Here is a 21775-nt window from a genome sequence, read left to right as displayed (position 1 = left end):
TTCCTCTCAATTGGGAAACAATAGCCTGTTCAAAAATGGTGCTGGGAGAACTGGATATCCATATGCTAAGGTATGAAAGAGGATCATTATCTCATACCATAGATAGAAATTAATATAAAATGGATCAAAGACCTAAATATAAGAACCAGGACTATAAAACTCTTAGAAGAAAATGTAGGGAAGAATCTTCAGGATCTTGCATTAGGAAACGTCTTTTTTAGATTTTACATCCAAAGCGCAAGCAAACAAAAGAAAAAGTAGATTAAATGAGACACATTCAACATTAAAAACTTTTGTGCATTGAAAGACTTTATCATTAAAGTGAAAAGAAAACTTCTTCAATGGGAGAATAAATTGGAAACCACATATCTGATAGTGATTTAGTATTAAGAATATATAAAGAAATCCTCCAACTCAGCAATAAAAAGGCAAACAATCCAATTAAAAAGTGGGCAAAAGGCTTGAATAGACATTTCTCCAAAGAGGATATATAAATAACTAAAAAGCACATGAAAAGATGCTCAACAGCACTAGCTATTAAAGAAATGCAAAACAAGCAAACTCATGGATTCAGAATCTAGAATATTGTTTATGAAGGGATAGGTTTCAGGTAAAGAATGGAAAGTTTGTGCTTAATTTTACGGAATTTCTATTTGGAATGATGGAAATTTTGGTAATGGATAGTGGCGATGGTAACACATCGTGGATGCAGTTAACAGCCCTGAATTATGTGTGTGAATATGGTGAAAAGGGGAAATTTAAGGTTAAATATATGTTACTAGAAAAAAAATTAAAAGAAAAAACTGAGGACTGTACAACACAATGAACCCTACTCTAAAGATGGGCTATAGTTAATAGTATAATTATAAAAATGTTCTTGCGTGAATGCTAATGCCAGGTATTCATAATAGGCTGGTATATAGGAATCTGTATTTTATGTATTTTATACATGACATTTCTGTGAACTTACAACTTCTATAACAAATGTTTAAAATATTAATATTAATAATAATAAATTAACCAATATATAAGGAGAGAACATTAAAATATGGGGACATACCTGAAACTGCTGATTTTTCTATTTCAACTTTACTATTTTAAATTTCAGCAAAAAGCCATACTATGAAAAATAAAAGTGTATGAGTGCTCAAGCAAAAAATTATGGAGGTTTTGGAGTTATCTCAAGAAAAATGGCCAAGTTTTTTTTTTTTCATTTCAAATAAGTCACATATAATGTAACATTAATATTAAAATGCAGACAATAATTTCTCCAAAATGAAATTTTCTTAAGAACTAATTATAATGGCTTTTCATGATTTATGTAAAAGGTTGTTGTTGTAGGAATATTTATGGTAGCCAAACATTTGAACTAATGTTCCAACAATATTGAGTTGACTAAAAGTATTTCATAAAATATTACAAATGCACACTCTCACCTATGTATGTGTATATTTCTATGGACACATTAAAATTTATGTTATTTCAGGGAAAATGTTAAATCCTTCATCTGTTTAAAGAAAATTATACTATGATTTAATAAGTTATTAAAATTAGGGGAAACTGGAAGGAAGATTTATGGGAATGTTCTGTACAATTTTTGCAACTTCTCTGTAACTCTGATATTAGAATGGAAGAAAGGCATTGTTTCTCAATTTCCTTAAATATATATGGAGTTTCGTATAATCTAACTGGTTGTTCTTTTTTGCTGCAAAAAAAAAAAAAAAAAAAGGAATGTTAAAATAAGGCAAAAGAGCCAGTACAATGGGACTTCAATAGTCTGGCATCTCTCTTCTATAGCATCATGCTTCTCATTAGCATTGCCCCTTAGGACATAGACTAGATTTTATAAAGACCAGAGTCTCATAAGAAAAAGGAGCTATACTCACAGTGTTTCTCTTTTAGTAATTTATGCCCTTCCGGAAAGCGATGACCTACTAGGATAAATGGGCTTAGAACAGTCATTTTGTCTGCTGTGATCATGGCAACATTACAATTTGCAAATGACTCACACCGCAAGTCTGAATTCCTACATATTCCTTTTACTTCAAGACAGAGAGAAAAAAGCAAAAATTTTAAACCAAAGGGAAAGATGTTTTTTCCTTATTAAATTTCTACATTAGTTTAGCAGGATCTTGCCCTGTAAAAGCCTAGAGGCTACGTAATTCATAATGCAATGTATTTTTCATAATCCTCTTTCCTTTCTTGGCTTTCTGTTTCTTCTTACATATCAGGGCTAAATTGTTTGCCTTTAACAATTCTTACTACTATAGTTATTGTGGAACGTGTTATAAAATGTAATTTATTCTTAACGGTTGAATATTCTAAGCAAGCTTTACTGCTCTTACTCTTCAAATCATGTTTCTCAAAATAGCCTAAATAACAATATTGAACAATACATTCTTGTAGCCCCAAATGACTTAGGTATGCTCTTGATCAATATATGTGCAAATATTGAACCTCTGATTAAATTTTAGTTTGTCAGCTTCCTAATGAAGAACAATTCTTGAAATTTTTCCTATTTCTTTCTTTTTTAAATGCAATTGTTGTTATATTAAGTTTTTCTTGCTTTTGTTTCCTTAATTATTCTGATGAAATCCATGCTAGGGAATTTCTAACTAATGACAATTTGATGTGTGTCTTAGTAAACATAAATAATATTTATTTAGATTAAAAGTTGAGCCACACTTGGGTTGCTCTGCTTTTTCTAGTTCTTCCAGTTTTGTGGTTAGGTCTCTGATTTGAAGTCTTTCTTCTTCTTTTTTTTTTTTTTTTTGGTAAGCATTTAGGATTATAAATTTCCCTCTAAGCACTGCCTTCACTGCATCCCATAAGTTTTGATATGTTGTATTTTCGTTTTCATTCACCTAAAGATATATCCTAGTTTTGTTTGTGATTTCCTCTTTAACTCATTTGTTGTTTAAAAGAATGTTGTTTAATTTCCATGTATTTGTGAATTTTTCATTTCTCCCTGTGTTATTGATCTCTAGTTTCATTTCATTGTGGTTGGAGAATATATATTGAAGGATTTCAATATTTTTTAATGTTTTGAAGACTTGTTTTGTGGCCTACCATATGGTCTATAATGAACATCTTTGTCCCTCATAACTGTTTTTGACTTAAAGTCTATTTTATCTGATATTATTATAGCCACCCCAGCTGTCTTTTGGTTACTACTTGCATAGTATAAATATTAATCAGAAATGAGAGAAGGGACATTACTAATGACTCCACAGAAATGAAAAGTATCATAAGAGGATACTATGAGCAATTGTATGCTAACAAATTTACAGAACCAAGAAGAAATGGAAAAATTCTTAGAAAAACACAAACAACCTACACTGGCTCTAAAAGAAACAGAGGATCTCAACATATCAATTACAAGTAAAGAGATTGAATCAATAATCAAAAATATACCAACAAATAAAAGCTCAGGAACAGATGGCTTCACAGGATAACTATACTGTACACTGCAAGAAGAGTTAATTCCAATCCTGCTCATACTCTTCTAAAAAACTGAAAAGGAGAAAACACTCATTAATTCATTCTACTAGGCAATATCACCCTCATACCAAAACCAAATAAAGATACCACAAGAAAAGAAAACTACAGACCAATATCTCTTTTGAAAATAGATGCAAAAATTCTTGGCAAAATGCCAGCAAACAAAATCCAACAGTATATTAAAAAAATTTTATACCATGATCAAATGAGATTTATCCCTGGTATGCAAAGTTGTTTCAACGTAAGAAAATCACTTCATGTAATCACCACATTAACTCAATGAATTAAAAAAAAAAAAGCATATGATCTCAATTGATACAGAAAAGGCATTTGATTCAATGAGCACAGCTTCTTGATAAAAACACTTAGAAAACAAAGAATAGAAGAAAACTTCCTGAACATGGTAAAGGGAGTACATGAAAAGCCCACAGCTAAACATCCTGCTTAATGGCGAAAGACTGAAATCTTTTCCTCTAAGATCAGGAACCAGACCGTGATGCCCACTGTCACCATTGTTATTCAACACTGTACTGGAAGGTCTTGCCAGAGCAATTAGACAAGGAAAAGAAATGAAAGGCATCCAAATTGGAAAGGAAGAAGATAAACTTTCCTTAGTTGCTGTTTCAGTTTGCTAAAGCTGCCAAAATGCAATATACCAGAAATGGATTAGCTTTTAACAATGGGGATTTATTAGGTTACAAGTTACAATTCTAAAGCTGTGAAAATGTCCAAATTGAGGCCTCAACAAGAGGATACCTTCTCTGAAGAAAGGCTGCTGGCATCCAGATTTCCTCTGTCACATGAGAAGGCATTTTGCAACATCTGCTGGTCCTTCTCTCCTGGATTCTGGTTTCAAAATGGCTCTCTCAGTTTCTGTGGGTCCTTGCTTAGCATCTCCAGGATGTTTCTCTCTCTCTCTCTCACTCTATGAGCTCTCTCTAAATATCTCTGCCTTTCATCCTTTCATAAAGGACTCCAGTAAAGGATTAAGACCCACCTTGAATGGGCTGGGTCATATATCAATTGAAACAACCTAACCAAAAGGTCCCACCCACAATAGGTCTGCCCACGCAAGAATGGATTAAAAGAACTTGGCTTTTCCTTGGGGTACATAGCAGCTCCAAATCACCACAGTTGCAGATGATATGATCCTATATGCAGAAAAACCTGAAAAATTCACAACAAAGCTCCTAGAGCAAGTAACTGAATTCAGCTAAATGGCAGGGTACAAGATCAAATAGAAAAATCAGTAACATTTCTATACACCAACAATGAACAATTGGAAGAAGAAATCAATAAAAATCCTGTTCCCAACAGCAACTACAAAAATCAAATATCTAGGAATAAATCTAAGCAAAGGTGTAAGGGACTTATACACAGAAACTACAAAACCCCGCTAAAAGAAATGTAAAAAGACCTAAATAGATAGAAAGATGTTCCATGTTCATAGATTGGAATACTAAATATTAAAATGTCAAAATTACACACAGCAATTTATAGATTCAACACAATCCCAATCAAAATTCCAACAACCCTCCTTGGAAAAACCAATCATCAAATTTATATGGAAGGATAAGGGACCCCCCCAAATAGCTAAAGCCATCTTGAAAAAGAAGAATGAAGTTGGAGGATTCACACTTCCTGAATTTAAAACTTACTCTAAAGCCACAGTAATCAAAATAGCATGGTACTTGCACAAGAACAAACATATAGACCAATGGAATCAAATTTGGAGCTCAGAAATCAACATTCATATTTATGGCCAGCTGATTTTTGACAAGGGAGAAGAGATCACTCACTTGGGAAAGTATAGTCTCTTCAACAAATGATGCTGGGAAAACAGAATCTCCAGTTGCAAAAAACAAGGAGGACCCCCCTACCTCACACCTTATACACAAATCAACTCAAAATGCATTAGAGACGTAAATATTAGGGCCAGAACTATCAAACTCCTAGAGAAAAACATAGGAAAGCATCTTCACAGTCTTGTGTTAGACAATGGTTTCTTAGCCATTATACCTAAATCACAAGCAGCTAAAGAAAAAACAGATAAATGGGACCTCATCAATATTAAAAGCTTTTGCATCTCAAGGGACTTTATAATAAAAGTAAAATGATATCCTACACAATGGGAGAAAATACTTGGAAACCACATATCCAATAAAGGTTTAATATCCAGAAAATATAAAGAAATCCTTCAGCTTAGCAAAAAGACAAACAATGTAATTTAAAAATGAACAAAGGATTTGAATAAATGTCTCTACAAAGAAGATATATGCAAATGGACAGAAAGCATATGAACGGATGCTCAACAGCATTAGTCATCAGGGAAATGCAAATCAAAACCACAGTGAGATACCATTTCATAACCCTCAGAATGGCTGCTATTTAAAAAAATGGAAAATAATAGGTGTTAGAGAAGATGCAGAGAAAGAGAACACTTATTCCCTGCTGGCAGCAAAGTTAAAATGGTGTAGCCACTGTGGAAGACAATTTGGTGGTTCTTCAGAAAGCTAAGTATAGAACTACCATATGACCAGCAATCCCACTATTAGGCATGTACTCAACGGCATTGACAGTAGGGGTCCAAACAGATATTTGCACATCAATGTTCACAGCAGCATCACTCACAATTGCCAAAAGATGGAGTCAACCGAAGTTTCCATCAATGATGAATGGATAAATGAAATATAGTTTATATATACTATGGATGTTATTCAGCCATTAAAAGGAATGAAGTCTGGAAATATGTCACAATATCAATCATACTTCTAAGTCATGATATTTCAAAATAAAGCATAATTTTTCAAAACTAAATTGTATATTACATTCCAGTTTTCATTTTTTGTTATTTCATACCTTGCTGTTATATGGGAAAATGTTGAATGCTACCTGTTTGAAACTTTTAATTTTTCATAATTGGTACTTGTTAAAAGCATCAAAAGATTAAATGTTTTGTTGCCCATTCATTGAAATGCTTGCATAAAGATTTCAATTTATTTTAAACAAACTGCAAGAAAACTTTAGATAACTTACATAAGGATGTTCAATAGCATTATGAGACACTAGTAGTGATTTACAAAGTAATGCTTCAAAGGTCAAACACTTCCAAAATCCAGTTAGTGATGGGAAGTTATGAGATATAGGGCATGTTGACATGCCACAGTACTTTTTTTTTTTCTTATTAAATTCAGTTTTATTGAAATACATTCACACACCATACAATCATCCATGGTATACAATCCACTGTCCACAGTATGATAACATAGTTATGCGTTCATTACCATAATCTATCTCTGAACATTTTCCTTACATCAGAAAGAACCAGAACAAGAATAAAAAATGAAAGTGAAAAAAGAACACCCAAATTATCCCCCCATCCCACCCCATTTGTCCTTTAGTTTTTATCCCCATTTTCCTACTCATCCATACACTAGATAAAGGGGGTGTGATCCACAAGGTCTTCACAATCACACTGTCACCCCTTGTAATCTACATTATTATATAATTGTCTTCAGGAGTCCAGACTGCTGGGTTGGAGTTTGGTAGTTTCAGGTATTTACTTCTAGCTATTCCAATACATTAAAACCTAAGAGGTGTTATCTATATAGTGCATAAGAATGTCCACCAGAGTGACCTCTCGACTCCATTTGAAATCTCTCAGCCACTGAAACTATTTCGTCTCATTTTGCATCCCCCTTTCGGTCAAGAAGATACTTTCAGTCCCATGATGCCGGGTCCACATTCATCCCCGGGAGTCATATTCTGCATTGCCAGGGAGATTTACACCCCTGGGAGTTGGGTCCCACGTAGGGGGGAGGGCAGCAAGTTCACCTGTCGAGATGGCTCAGTTAGAGAGAGAGAGGGCCACATCTGAGCAACAGAGAGGTACTTAGGGGGAGACTCTTAGGCACAATTACATGCAAGTTTAGACTCTCCTTTGCAGTAACGAGCTGCATAAGGGCATATGATTTCAATTGGTATAACATGATTGCTTATTATAAGTACACAACATTCAATTTCCAGTCTGATTCATAGATTTTTAAATACTTAATAAGAATTTTATTTACACCACAATGTCATGCTCTAAAATAATTTGTATTTGTATTATCACTGCAAAAATAAATAATTTTTCCTTCAATTTTGTCATTGGCTAATATATAACTGCATGCACGGTAATGTTAGATGTGCCCCACCAGATAGCCAGATCCACCAATTTTAACACCTTCTAACATTTGCCACATCATTCCATCTATATCTTTCCATCCATCTATCTGTTTTCTGACCATCTATCTATCCATCAATATATTTTCTGAAATGAGGATCGGTTGTATGCTTCCTGTGCCCTGAAACCCTTTACTGCCATGTACACTTCTCAATAACAAGGACATTCACCTATGTTACCACTCCAAGTGCAGTTATCAAGTTCAAGAAATTTAACATTGATATAAAGCTTATAGTCTACATCCCATTTTTTCCTTATGTCCCAATAATGACCCTTTGAGTCTTTTTTATTTACCCTTCCTAGATCCCATCCAGGATCATGTATTGCACTTAATTATCTCTGTCTCTTTAGTTGTTCTTTCTTTCTTTTAATTGTGGGAAAATAAATGCAATATAACATTTCTATCTCTACTCCAAGCATACCATTAAATGCAATTAATTATATTCACATTATTACAGTACCCTCACTACCCTCCATTACCAAAACTTGCCCATATTCCCAAAGAGAAATCCTACACCTATTGTGCATTAACTCCATTCTCCTGTCCTCCACCCCCAGCACTCTGCACTCCAATTTCTGTTTCTATGAGCTTGCATTTTCTCCAATATTTTCCTTGTAGTTACTTTGAGGGCTTAAATTTAAATACTAAATCAATAAAATTCCATTTGATTTGATACTAACTTAACTTTAATTGTATATACAAACTATGTTCCTATAACCCTTCATCTCCCCACCTTTATGTAGTTCTTCTCACAAATTACATTTATACATTGGAGGACCACACCACTGATTTATCATTATATTTTATGTGTTTGCCATTTAGATCCTGTAGAAAGTAAAAATAGACTTACAAACCAAAAATACAATGGTACTGGCATTTATGATTACCTACATCATTACCCTCACCAGAGATCTTTATTTCTTCTTGTGGCTTTGATCTATTGTATACTGTCCTTTCCTTTTAACATGTAGAACCCTCTTCAGCATCTCTAGTAGGGCTGATCAAGTGGTGACAAACTCCCCCAACTTTTGTTTATCTGTAAGTGTCTTATCTTTCTCTCAGTTTTGAAAGAAAGTTTTAAAGTTTCTTGCACAGTTTGCAAGAAATAGAATTTTTGGTTGGCAAGTCTTTCTGGGACTTCCACAACACATAAATTGGTACACTTGATGGTGTCTACAGATTCCTCAGGCACTGTTCACTTTTCTTCCTACTTTCCTTCTGCTCCTCAGACTTATGATTTCAACTGTCTTATCTTCATGTACTCTAATTCTTCTGCCAAATCCAATCTTCTCTTGAATCCTCTAGGTAATTTTCAATTTCTGTTACTGTGGACTACAGCATTGCTTGGTTCTTTTTCACAATTTCCATCTCTCTATTGAATTTCTCTTTGTGTTCATCTATTGTTTTCCCAATTTCCTTTAGTCCTTTTTCCATGTTTTCCTTTAGCTCTTTAAGCATATTTAGGGCCATGTTTTTAAAGACTTTGTCTGGTATGTCCCAGATTTTGTTCTCCTCATTGATGGTCTCCAATGTTTTCATCTTCTCCTTTGCTTGATTCTTTGTATATTTTGTTACTTTTGTTGAGGCCTGGACATTTTGATATTTTAAGGTGTCATCCTTGCAATTTGGATTCTGAAGTTCTGTTCTTTAGGTTTGTATACAGCTAGTGTCATTTCAGAACTTTCCTTCAGTACAAGGAGATACAAAAAAAAAAAAAAAAAAATCACCTCCCTGGTCTTTGCAGATTGACCTGTGGGAGTGCTTTCCTTCAAGGCTTATCCACACATTGAGTTTAGAGAATAGCTCCAGGCCAATGCACTGGGGCTTCCCTGATCCTTTCTGTGCCTATCTGTTGTCTTGGGCAAATGCATGCAGCCCTAGGAATTCCTTGATTTACATGGTTCTAAATGTCCCCTCTTCCCTAGTAAGCAGTTTCCTCATGGTCCTGCTCACTGCATTGTATGTCCTACCACCAGCAATCATTTGCCCCAGGCTGCATGACTTGACTGCTCTCCCTGGCATTCAGTAGGAGAGTTTCGTGAGTCACCTTCTACACACAGGGCAAGTCCTGGGATGGCAAGTCCCTGAGGCCCCGCCAGAGAAATTGTGGTGGACATATATGCCCCCATTATGTGGATAAGATTGCTCTGCTCCCTCCAGAGCTGGGACCAGGGATCTGTGCAACTGAAGCACAGGCCAGCCCCACACTGAGCTGGTGAGGGATGGGGGAAGGGCCTGTAAGGGTGCCAGAAGATCCTTTGACTTTTAGTTAGTTTTATTTTTATTTTTAATTTGGCACCTGCTTTGTTACTGCAATATTTTAACTGTTTTCTGGAGCTTTGAGAAAGAGGTTTCTGCCATTTCTTGCTGGCTATTCAAAGATTCTGTGAGGGTACGGAGCCCTAAGCATTTGATTCTACCATCTTGATTAGGGAGGTCTGATTCCATGCATTTTATGACAAAATTTAAACCATTTTGGAATGATTTGAACAGTTAATCTTTTTGAGTTCTCATTATTTGTATGAATAGAAAAAATTAATTATTTTCAATTAAATTCTGCTAATGGAGCCAACACATTAATAGCTGTCTGTCACCTTTTGTATATACACAAGAAAACTTGAAATAAAAAATGAACAGAATTAACTCAAAGAAGAGTGATTTAAATTAAAAAGTCATGATTCAGAGAGTGATAAACATAATTTTTTACTTGTATGTGTCAAATTATGATCTATGGTTTCAAATTCTTGAAATAAGTGCTAAGTTTGAATTAGAACCTTCTTTGGAAGACTTTCTCTTATGGCTTTCATTTTGTCTTCAGTTCATTTGTTAGATGGTAACAGTAGACAGTCATTTTTTGCTGATTAAATATTAACTACATATCTTAAAAAACAATGAAAATTCAAAGTTTAGCACATTTTACTGTGTATTTTTTGCATTAATCTTTTAAAAGATTTTATTACAGATTTAAAATAATAAGAAAATAAATCATTTTAGATTTATGCCATTCAATTACTGACAAAACCAATTCAGGAAGAGCTCTAAGATTATTCTTTGAAGTTCTTTATTGAGACTTCTCAGTCTATTTCCCACACATATTTCACCTGTATCTAATGCATAATTTCCTACATTTCCCGCCAATCCTGCTACATATCCTAGACTATCACTTGGCCGTAACACAATTGGCTTGTATAGCAAGTTGATGGCAATTCCAAAACTCTCAAATAGTTCTCTGACCAGTATTTCAGACCAAAAGGACTTAATTCACTCTAGCTGCTCATGTCATGCTTAATGAACTTTGTTTTATAATTGAAAGTCCTTTATATTAACCCCAAAGGTCTGGGAAGGATATGCAAAAGAGCATCACATTATCTCCAGTTATTATTCAGATTTAACCATGCATTAAATTGAAAACTTTGGTTAATACAACCATAGCACACACACACCAGATGTAGGGAAAATGGCAAGAGTTTGCCTCCAGCCAAAATGCTGTAAAAGAAATGCGAAAGGAAGATGTTCAGGTGAGAAAGCAATGACACTTTAGGAAAACACAGAACTTCAAGAATAAATGCAAAGAAATAGAAAAAATATCTGTGTAAATACAATAGACTATGTCTCCTCTTAAGTTCTTTATAATATGCAAAAAGTGTTAAAGAAATAATCATACTATTATATGTTGGAGTTTTCAATGTATGTTGAAGAAATACATTTTACAACTACAACTTAAAGGGAGGTGGTAAGGTTTCTACATTTCATTTGAAGTGGTCAACAATTCACTCTAAGTAGATTGTGGAAAGTTAGGTATAAAAAGCTATTAAGCTATAAAAAAGGATGTCATAAAACATTTAATAGTTAAATAAAAATGGAATACAAAAAACAAAGCCACATATTTCAGAAGAAAGGAGGACAGAGCAAACAGAAGAACCAAATTAGGATAGAAACAGAAAACAAACAACAGAATGGAAGTCCTAAATCAAACCATAAAATAATTACATTGAAAGTAAATGATACATACCCAGAAGATCTGAAAGCAGGGACACGAGTGAACATTTGCCCACCGATGTTCATAGCAGCATTATTAGCAGTTGTCAAAAGACAGAAACAATCCAATTGTCCATCAACTGATGAATTTTAGGATAAACAAAATGTGGTATATACATACAATGGAATACTATTGAACAGTAAGAAGGAAGGAGGTCCTGTAGCATGCAACAACATGAGGATATAATGCTCAGTGAAATAAATCAGACACAAAAGAGCAGATATTGTATGATTTCATGAATATGAACTAACTAGAATATGTAACTCATAGTCATAAAATGTAGAATATAGGTTACCTAGATATAGACGGAAGCTAGAGAATGGGGAGCGGTTGCCTAATATGTGCAGAATTTTTAATGAGGTTCAACTTAAATGTTTGGAAATAGATACAGGTGAGGGCAGCTTGTTTTTTGGGATTATAAATAAGAGCACTGAATTGTAGGTGAGTTTGATGGAAAGGCATTGTTCAAAGTCATCTATGTCACTAAAAGGAAAGCTAGAGGTCAAAATTTGGGATTGTATAACACAATGAACTTTGAGGTGGATGTTGTTTAACACTACAAATGTAAGTTAGTTCTTTCACAAACTAGTATACACTTGTACAAAGAGTTAACAATAGAGTAATATATGGGGAAAATGTATCTATTGCAAGCTATGGACTAAACGGTACCATCTTAATATCTTTCATCAATAGTAACAAGTGTACCACACCAATACTAGGGGTCAATAATACAGGACTATAAGGGAAATGGGGTGCTTTGGATTTTCTTTTTTTTTATGTCTATTATATTTCTATTTGGAGCAATGAAAATGGTCTAAAATTGAGTGTGATGATTGCACAACTAGGTGATGATACTGTGAGACATTGATTGTATACTTTGGATGGATTATATGGCATATGAGTATACCTGAATAAAATTTGCAGTTAGAAGAAAGCAAATGAGCTAAAGGCACCAATTAAAAGATACTGTTACATTTGTTTTTTTAAAAAAGAACCAACTATATACATTTTACAAGAAATCAGCTTTAAATATAGTGATGGAGATGAATTATAATAAATTATCAAAAAGGAAATGTTATGCAAACACTAATCAAAAGAAAGCTGGAGTGGATATATTAATAACAGATAAAGTAGAATTTAGAATAAAAATTATCAGGCATAAAAAGGGACATTGAATAATGATGGAAAAGTTAATTTGCAATGAAGACATAACAATACTAAATGTATGCACAGCACTTCAAAATACAGGAAGCAAAAAATGATAGAATTGAAAGGATAAATGGAAAAATTGACAATTATTCTTGGATAGAAATTAAGTAATTTGAATATCAGGAGGGATATAGAAGTCTTGAACAAAACTGTCAACAAAATGGCCTAACTGACATTAAAAAAACTTAATCTAATAACAACAGTACACACATTATTTCCAAGTGCAATGCACATAAAGCACTCACCAAGGTAGAACATACCCTGGCTCATACAACAAATTTTAATAAAGCTTAAAAATTTGGAATCAGTCAAGTATGTTCTCCGACTAAAAAAGAACTACACTAGAAATCAAAAATAGAAAGTATCTGGCAAAAACTAAATATTTAGATATTTAAAACTGCACTCCTAAATTATTTATAGGTGATGGAAGAAAATTAGAAAATATTTAAAGCAATAAAAATTTTAAATGCAGTACCTCAAAATCCATATGATTTAGCTAAAGAAGTGCTTAGAGCAAATTAATAGAATTAAATGCTGATGTTAAGATAAGAAAGGTTGTAAATCATCCATCTAATCTTCCATCTTAAAAAAAAACAGAAAAGAAGATCTGATAAAAATAAAAGCAAACAGAGGAAAGAAATAATAAATATAATAGAAATTGATGAGATTGGAGTCAGACAATATAAATAATCAATAAATTCCAAAACTGAAATTTTTAAGAAATCAAAATAATTAATATAACTCTATCCATACTGAAAAAGAGAAAAAGAGAGAATAAACAAATTACCAATATCAACAACAAAAATGAATCTTACTACAGAATTCACAAGCATTAAAATCATAAGAGAATACCATGAACAACTCTAGATAGATAGATAGATAGATAGATAGATAGATAGATAGATAGATAGATACATAGATTTGGCAACTTAAATAACATGGACATAAAACTTGAAATACACAAACTACAGAAGTCACTGGAAAAGTAATAGACAATGTGATTAGTTGTTTATCTATTAAAGAAATTGAATTAAGAGCTAAACATTTTTCAAGAGAGAAAATTCCAGGCTCAGATGCTTTCACTGAAGAATTACATCAAATACTTAAAGAAGAAAATATCATCCCTAACAATTCCTTCCAAGATATATAAGAGGAAGTAGCACTTTCTGTTCATTCTATGAGGTCAGCATTTCAGTGTCATCAAAACCATACAAGGAAATACAAGAAGAGTAAACTACAAATGAACATTCTTCATGAGCATAGACACAAAAATCTTAAACAAAATATTAACAGATTGAATCCAGTAATATAAAAGAAGAAAAATACATCACAGACAAGTGCTGATTTTTTCTGGAAATTCAACAAAATCAAACTGTGTAATCCACTATATTAGGATACCAATGAAGAAAAAAACATATGATCTCATCAATTGTTACAGGAAAAATATTATAAAAGTAAATTGCCAAAAAAAAAAAAGCTCTCAGCAATCTATGATAAAAGGGACTTTCTTAATCTGATAAAGAGCATCTTACACCAAGCAGGGTGATGAGGTCTATCTGGGATAATGACTGCATCCATGCCCTCTAACCCCTCACGAGCCAGCTACAAATCTCCCACATAGAATCTGTTTGTACAGTTTGCAGACAATGGGCTTGTTTCAAGAGCATAGTCAGAAATATGAGGGTACATTGTCCCATCTGTTCAACAACCTATGCTAGGAGTGGATCACCAGTAGGGCTTTTTTCCCTTCACAAAGGAGGGGCACAGCCCAGTACTAGAAATTCACTGGTTATCTTGGGAACACTAGCAGAAAGATGACCGAATCATTTGCCAGTTCTATTGTATTGGGAGTTGTTGCACCCCAACAGATTTTCCAGGGGTGTGGGGAAGAACAGTGCATGGCCAATGGCCATGCCATTATCTTTGTCACAAAATGTAAATGAAAGACTACCTAATGTTAGTACAAATGTGAGGCAAGGGAAATCAGCAGCTTGAGTGGCAATCTGGACTCAACAAAGAGAGAAGGAGTGAGGGGCTGGATGGCAAATCTGTGAGTCAGTCAAGTTCTCTGTGATGACCCAAGTTGGCTGCTGGGCAAAGGTATCTTCCTCCCAGGTTGCTGCTAGACCAAATCTGCAGAAACATGAGGAGGGAGCAGCAACCAGTCTGGAGAGGGAGATTGTGCAACCACCTCCTATGGTAGACACTTTTCTTGGTCTAGTTGTACTAACTTGTTTTCCCTCTAAGGCCACCCAGACTGACTGCCCCTTGCCTTGAGCTATAACTCACGTCTTTCCCATTGATCTGAGAGCCTTACCCATACCTTCCGCCACTTCCACCCCTTTCTGAGAGATGGGATTTGTCGGGACTAGTCAAAGGTGTCCCAAGACTGTTCCAAAGAGAACTGGTGGACCAACCAGGGGTAAGCATCACCCACTAACCTCCAGTATGTGTGTGTGTCTGTGTGTGTGTGTGTGTGTGTGTGTGTGCACACCTGCCAGATGCCACAGGTTCAGCCCACCAGATTGTCACCCCATGTGTGTTAAGCACTTCTAGGACCACTTCTATCACCCCACCCCTCTGCCTGCAGTCCTAACTGCTCACCATCTTGGGAACTGTGCTGAGGGTGTAATAGGGTGAAAAAGTGGGATGATTCCCTGAGTGTGGCTGAAAAGGAGAGTCTCAAGTGGTGTGTCCTTTGTCCTTTTTGGGACCAATCCTCCTACAGGTACATCAACATGAGTAAAGTAGATGATGCCTTTCTATACCACCAATTGTCTCCAAAGGCCCTTTGCCCACACCGGGGAACTTTTGATTCCCCAATCTCTTTCCTCCCATGAACCTAACCAGACTGCTAAACCACTGGTGATGGCTTATGGGTTAATGAATAGGTAAACAGGAGTGCTTGGATCCAAGTATTCCAAGGCTAAGAGAACCACTTGCATTTCAGCCCACTGGGCATGCTTTCCATTCTAAAAGTGGTATATAGTCTGCCTGAGGCAAGGGAAATAGCAGCTGCTTCCCAATGGATGCCAGATGGATTCAGCTTGGTCAATCTATAAGTGAACCAGTGCTGAGCATCTAATGGGGTTTCCTTGAGTTGAGGTCCGCAAGTTGCCAATGCAGGGAGGAAGGTCCTCATCTGTGTTGCAGAAGGATCATTGAGGGGTACCTCTGCCACCTCATGCAAATATGTCACTCCCTGGGGGCCCTAGCAAATGTAAACTTGGATGTACTATTTCCATGTGATGATTCTCTATTGTTGGGTACTGTCTGGGTGAGTGTTCTGATTAGCCAGGACACAGGACATGATGGGGATTTATGGCCTCAGGAGGACCTGGGAGCTCTTGGTAACCCTTTCCGTTTCTATCAAAGCCCAGCCAGAAGTTGCCTCTTGAAGGGGGAGCAGAGATAGGCTATGTCTGGGAACTTCTTGGTCCAAAAACCCAGGGGTCTGTGAATTCCTGTTACTTTCTCCTTCTGCCAGAGGGACCAGTTAGCATGGGTCTAGGTAGCAGAAACCTGTAGCTTCAATGGAGATCCAGACTCTATGGTCTTAGAGTCAGGATGGCTAAAACAGCCACTTTTTCCTCTGGCATGGTCTGTTCCTTCTCCATTTCCGCCATGGAAAGTGCTTTTGTGTCACTCGATATAGGGGTGCCAGTGGGATTCCAAGATGAGGAATATGCAAATAACCCAATCAACTGCTGGGCCTCCCTTTTGGAGGTGGGTGACTTAGGGATAATAATTTGTGCTGTATCAGGTCAGGGATCTGGCACTGGGCTCCCTCCTGTGAGCTGCCTAAGAAGGTGGCCTGCTGGGCTGGGCCTTGTATCTTGTCAGGATTTGCGGCCCAGTTGGATTGTGAAAACCCAGTTAGTAATGTGTGCAAAAACTACAAGATTTGCTCCAGAGCACCAACATGATGTCTTAAATATAATGGAACACTTGCAGTCCTTTGAGCATGAGTAGCTTACTCAAATCCTGTCCTACCCACTGGTGGCAGATAGTGGGGGAGTTTAAATATCCCTGTGACAGTACAGTGAAAGTGTATTTTAGGCTTTGTCACATGACAGTGAATTCATACTGGTCCTCCGCCAAAGTGGGATGGAGAAAAAGGCTTTTGTCAGGTCAAGGACTGTTTATCAAACGCAGCTGGAGGCTATAGTGTATTCTGTGGCAGTCACAATGTCTAGGACTGTGGGTGCCAAAAGGGGCAATTCTGCAATCAAGCACCCATAATCTATAGTCAGCCACCACACTTCACTCACCTTTTTCAATGGCCACACCCAGCTATTATAAACAGAGATGGTGGAATGGAGGATACACACAGATAGAAAGTCCTTCACGAGTTCAGTAATAAACTTTTTCCCATCATGGGGGTGGCTCCTTCACTGCTGGATAATGTGGTGAGGAGATAGGAGCACAGGGTATGTGCTGTCCACCACTTGCCCAATCCATGATGACTAGAATTCATTGGGATGAGGTGTGTGCCCCAGCAACTGTCACCAGGATGTGCAGCTGTACAGGATATCAATCCCTATAATGCATTCCCTGTGGGAAACATGACCACAGAGGCATCCAAGGGGCCAAAGGGACCTACCCACTGGATAGCAGTAATCTCCCATCCCCCAAACCATATGGAATGCCCAAAAACCTCCTAATGCTATTTATAGCCCCCTCCCCTCTATCTCCCAGAATAATACTGACCTGGGTGCCTGCATCTAAAAGTATCATAAAGGGTTGCTTGCTGCCCCAAAATGGTACATGCACTGGGGTGTATGGGTTTTGGTTCCTGGGGGGTGGATGGGGCCTTTGGTTCCACCTGTAGGCCATTTTCAATTTAGTCAGGTCTAGGTAAAGTGGTCCTTCCTGGAGGCCTGTCTCCTCATTTGGGGCCAAGGGTAGAAGAGGATGATATTTAGGATCCTTCCTGTCTCCGCTTTTCTACAGCCTGTACCTGGGGGTTGTGGTGAGTGGGTCAGTTAGAGGCACATTGTCTCTTTTGAGCCCATGACACTCCTTAATTTATATTTTCTCTAAAGTTCTTCAGTGGAGATCTCATCTATGATGTCCTTTGGGACCTTTGCTCTCATAGCCACAGAACATAGCTCAGCTATGTTCCGAAAGGAAAGGTATGATAAACCACTCAATTGCCTCTCCCAGAGGAATCCCTGGGGTGAAGAGAAAAGCTAGCTTGTTGCCCTATTCAGGGGACTCCTTTCTAATCTTCACATTAACCTCAAGATGAGTCTGGGTGGCCTGAGTGTGGTATGCCTGGTTCCAGAATGAGAACAGAAGTAAGAGGCCATGAGCCAGGGGAGTGTACCTGATTGGTGGAAGCCCGAACATCATTGATCTCAGCCTAGAACCATCTGTCCAACTCCCTGGCACTCATGGGAGGGATTCTCAAAATTTCATTTATCACCATCCTTCCTCCAAAAGATGACAATAGCACGACTTAGGTCCTCTTAGTCATGGGTCGGTACCTCTACCCAGACTGGTAGGGCAGGGGCAATCCTTTAGTTTAGCCCGCAGACCCAAGAGCCCTGTGTTGCCCAAGACACTCTAGGTGGTATATAACAAAAGGAGTGTAAGTGTGATGCAAGATTTAATGCCTCCACCAGCTGTCTGTGGTCTCCCACAAAATAGAAACATACTGAACACCTGAATGCAAACAAGCAAGAGGGGAAAAGGAGGGGGGTAGGTGAGTGGTAGGAAATGGCCACTGTTTGTGCCTGTGACTTCCCTAACATGTCTCAACATCCATAAATACAGACATATTAAAATGTGTTGTGTTGTCTACCCAAGAAACAATATCTAAAGATTGATTACATTTTCTTTTATTTCTGATTTTGAAGGGTTGCATTTAGGTAATTGTATGAGTAGATTATGGATTTTTTTATAGTGGTTCTTTACTTTGAGACTACAGAAGAAAAAATTTAATTTGTCACTTTCAAAAATTGTCCTTAAAGAGTCTAGAATATTCAATAATAGTTTCTAAAAGAAGCTAATACCTCTACAGCTTTTGAGTGCAGTGATTAGCCTCCACATGACTTCTTGGCCAATCTCCAATTTGATAAATAATTAGGTAAGAATTATCCTGATTGCTCAGAGAGAATACATCATTCCAACTACAATTTAATTTTATATTGGACAGATAATATTTACTCATTAAAGCTTTTTCCAAGCATGGCTTTTTAAAAAAAAAAAATTCTACCTTTTGTATTTAATGGTAAATGGTTTATAAGCTTTCATAATTTAAAAGGTTATTCCTAAAAGACTTATGATTTAAATTTCTGAGAATTAAATATAAATTAAAATGAAAAAGTGTTATAACAACTCCCTGTGTTGATAACAGTGTGAAAATACTGAAAAGAATTATTAGAATTTTGTTTACATACCCAATTTTTCTACGGAGAGCAAATGTAAAAGCAAAACAAAAATCCTTTGCCAATAATACGCATTCTTATTTACTAAACCATATCCATTGTCCTAACAATAAGCGGCTAAGAATTAATAGTTTACTAAAAGTGTGGAGGGAAGTGTGAGCATTATACAGACATAATAGATTAAATTTTAAAAATATATAGCTATATACACTAAAAACTAGATCTCTTTAAACTGGGAACACTTGAGGTAAAGAATCCTGGTTTGGATCATTTGTTTATTTTGTTGATGTCTAATGTTATGCAGTTCCAAATAAATTCCCCTTCATTAGTCGATTCTACTACATTAATCCCAATTACACATAATATGCAAATAAGACTTCTTTTGGGAAGTGAATAGATACACCCTCACAGTGTCAGCTATCACTATCATGAAAAATATATGCAATACAAAATAAAGCTGTTAGACCTTTACAAGATTAAAAATATTCTCAAAAACTTCCATGCAAGTTCAATTTTTAACTAGTGTTTTTCCACATTCCAAATTATATTTGTCACTTCTAGATTGTGGCTGAAAGACAGTGTGATGGTTTGAAGCTTTATATACCTCCGAATAGCAAAGCTTGTTCTTAAAGCTAATCCATTCCTGTGGGTGTGGACCTATTGTGAGTGGGACCTTCTGATTAGGTTATTTCAGTTGAGGCATGCCCCAGGTGGGTCTTAATCCTCTTATTGGAGCCCTTTGTAAGAGCATGAAATAGAGAAAAAGATGCAGAAACTAAAAGAGAGAAATACTCAGAAGCTCAAAAAGAAAGCCACAGATGGAACAACCAAAAGCTGAAAGCTTATAAACTGAACTTGCTGTGAAGGAGAGAGAAACTTCTGTCTGGTTGTCTAGCTCCCTTTCTGAGAAGACTGAAAATTAGACAATGAGGAATTGAGGAGGATGCTTGAAGTGAGCAGAGGAGGAAGAGGAGGATTTCTAAATAAATGAGGCATTGGAGAGCACTTTTATGAAGCACATTAAGGAAGAAGATAACTTGTTACCTTACAACCAAAAAGCAACAAAAATTACTTTTTTTTTTTTTTTTAAAGGAAGCAACTACTGGAAGGATTGGCTCTATGTAGGTGTTTATCTCTAAAGCCATACAACCCGAAACTGAGTGAAATGTATCAGTTGAAATCTCTTTCAACTTCTAGGAGAATGTTCTCATTGACTAATTTTATCTCTTCAGAAATTCTTTTATTGGAGTGATTGGAGTGTGAGCATTGGGCTGTGTACTAAATGGGATATAGCTCTTTTACATTTTTGCCAGTATTTTAACTTTCAAACTTATATTTAAACAGAAGCCACTAAAATAGAAAATGTTACTACACTGATATAACAGTTTATACTGTAACCAATCCTGATAAATCACATGCTTGCTATAATTAATGTATCTATCAAATACTATTATTACAGGAAAAATACTATCAAGTTATGAAAAACATGGATTGATTTTGTTTATATGTCATTTTTACATATTTTTGAACATCTACTTTAATATGTAAAAACTCTTTTATGTGTTTCCAGGATTGGTACACAGTAAGATTTTTTTTTTTCTTTTTTAAATTTTTAAGTAATTCTGCCTCTTTTTAGGAGAATAATTAAATGTAGGGATAATGAGGAATTCAAGGAGAGATTTGAAATAACCTTTCCAAGCCTCTGAATAGTTCCTATAAAATGGTTTCCTTCCCTGTTGGTTTAGTAACTGAGAATTGAAAGGCACTTTCTAGTGGGCCATTACTTCAGAATCAGTAACACCACAAGACCACCCTCCTGTGGTGGCTTTCTTAGAGCAGATGGGGCAGGCCACATGGGGGATATTATGGCGATGACATCAGAAGCAATTACTACACCAATGCGTGCTAGTGTTCTGTGCTTTGTGATGCATGGGCATCTATGTTGTGCTGTACTTCAGAAATGGAAAATCTTACAAAACTAAACCAATGGCACATTTCTTAGGGAGTGTGAACTTTGTCTTTATTCTTTGATAAAAGTAAGTTATTTTCTAATCATTTTGAAATTAGCCAGAATCTTTGATTTTAACTCCTTAAAAAAGGAAGAATTCTGAGTTATTTTTCCATTGACCATGATCTCTTATGGCAGTTATTTTGCCTTAAATGCTCCACCCTCTCCAGTGATTGGCAACAAAACAAAACAAACAAACAAACAAAAACTATTATTCTAAAAACCTCTTTAAAAATGAAAATGATAGTGTATGGAAATGAATTAAAAAAATCATCTGTATTCGTTTCCTATCACTGCTGTTATAAATTGCAGCATCTATAGTGGCTTAAAATGACACAAATTGTCATTCTACAGTTGTAGAGATAAGAAGTTCAAAATGGGCTTCACTGGGCTAAAATCA

The 21775-nt window shown here is 36.0% G+C and overlaps 1 protein-coding gene across 2 annotated transcripts in view; it reads left to right on the top strand.

Annotated features, from left to right (window-relative positions):
- Nucleotides 1-21775, top strand: part of GLRA3 (glycine receptor alpha 3) — a 206823-nt gene that overhangs the window by 84895 nt on the left and 100153 nt on the right. The window lies entirely within an intron of this gene.

The sequence above is a fragment of the Choloepus didactylus genome, chromosome 3, assembly GCF_015220235.1.
Source record: "Choloepus didactylus isolate mChoDid1 chromosome 3, mChoDid1.pri, whole genome shotgun sequence".
Taxonomy (NCBI): domain Eukaryota; kingdom Metazoa; phylum Chordata; class Mammalia; order Pilosa; family Megalonychidae; genus Choloepus; species Choloepus didactylus.
Note: the sequence above shows the minus strand (reverse complement) of the source record. Positions and strands in the feature narration are given on the sequence as shown.